We start from the raw sequence: 1,241 nt of genomic DNA on the forward strand, positions 1-1,241 counted from the left end.
GCAGTACTGCTGCTCGAATTGGGACACTTACCAAACAGGCTAGAAGTTCAAAGAAGATCAAATCGTTTTGTATTATCGCGAAATACAGGAGAAGTTTTACGGAAATGGTAAGTGAGTTGAGATGGTAGTCATTTGAACAAAGGCTTTTTTGTTGCGGCGAGATCTTTTCACGAAATTTAGATCACCAGTTTTGTCTTCGGAGTGCGAAAATGTGTTTTCAACTTCCACCTACATAACGAGTAATGATCATCGTAATAAAATAAAAGAGATCAGTCTTCGGAAGGAAAGATTTAGGTGTTTCCCATGTGCTGTTCGAGAGTGGAATTGTCGAGAAATAATATGAAAACGGGACTATAAATAATGTGCAGATACTTAGTAGCAATAGCAGAGTGGTATAAGTAGTTCATTGCCGTGAAAGTTTTCTTAAGTAGTCCTTTCACAGTACTGATCGCAATTTTGCAGTAATTTGTGCTAAATAAATCGTCTATTTGCATCCTCAATGGAATGTTTATTCTGTGCACTACTTCTCTGAAATTTACAACTCTCAGCATCGTGCCCATTGTAACTGTATAATATGTGGATTCTACGTCATTCATTTTATTTATTTTCTTTTGTAACACATTTGTCCTTAGTAGCATTCTTTATTGTTAACAGCAAGTGTATCTCTAGACTATGAAGTCTACACGTATGAGTAGGTAATCTTTGTTATGCGAGCCCGTAGGGGAGTCGAGAGTGAACTATCGATAGTGGTGAGCCTGGTGCGAGTTTGTGACAGTTCGCTTGGTAAACCGTATATTTTTCTCGAGTATGGGTACGTTGCTAAGGGCAACGGCCTTGCCGCAGTGGATACACCGGTTCCCGTGAGATCGCCGAAGTTAAGCACTGTCGGGCGTGTTCGGCACTTAGATGGCTGACCATCCAGGCCACCATGCGCTGTTGCCATTTTTCGGGGTGCACTCAGCCTCGTGATGCCAATTGAGGAGCTACTCGACCGAATAGTAGCGACTTCGGTCAAGAATACCATCTTACGCCCCTCCAATCCGCATCCTCCACCGAGGGTGACACGGCGGTCGGATGGTCCCGGCAGGCCACTCGTGGCCTGAAGACGGAGTGCTTTATGGGTACGTTGCTAAAACAAAAAAATCCTTGTCAAATGGATTAATAAGGACAACAGGAGGGCAGCAGCTAAAAGATAATTGTCAGTAAATTGGGATACTCAATTGAATGTATAAACACGGTTT

At 42.7% G+C, this 1,241-nt stretch overlaps 1 pseudogene; it reads left to right on the plus strand.

Moving 5' to 3' along the window:
- The first annotated feature begins 824 nt into the window (after window positions 1-824).
- LOC124623495 lies at window positions 825-942 on the plus strand (annotated as a pseudogene).
- The last annotated feature ends 299 nt before the right edge of the window (window positions 943-1,241 follow it).

Source organism: Schistocerca americana, chromosome 7 (genome assembly GCF_021461395.2).
Source record: "Schistocerca americana isolate TAMUIC-IGC-003095 chromosome 7, iqSchAmer2.1, whole genome shotgun sequence".
NCBI classification, from domain to species: domain Eukaryota; kingdom Metazoa; phylum Arthropoda; class Insecta; order Orthoptera; family Acrididae; genus Schistocerca; species Schistocerca americana.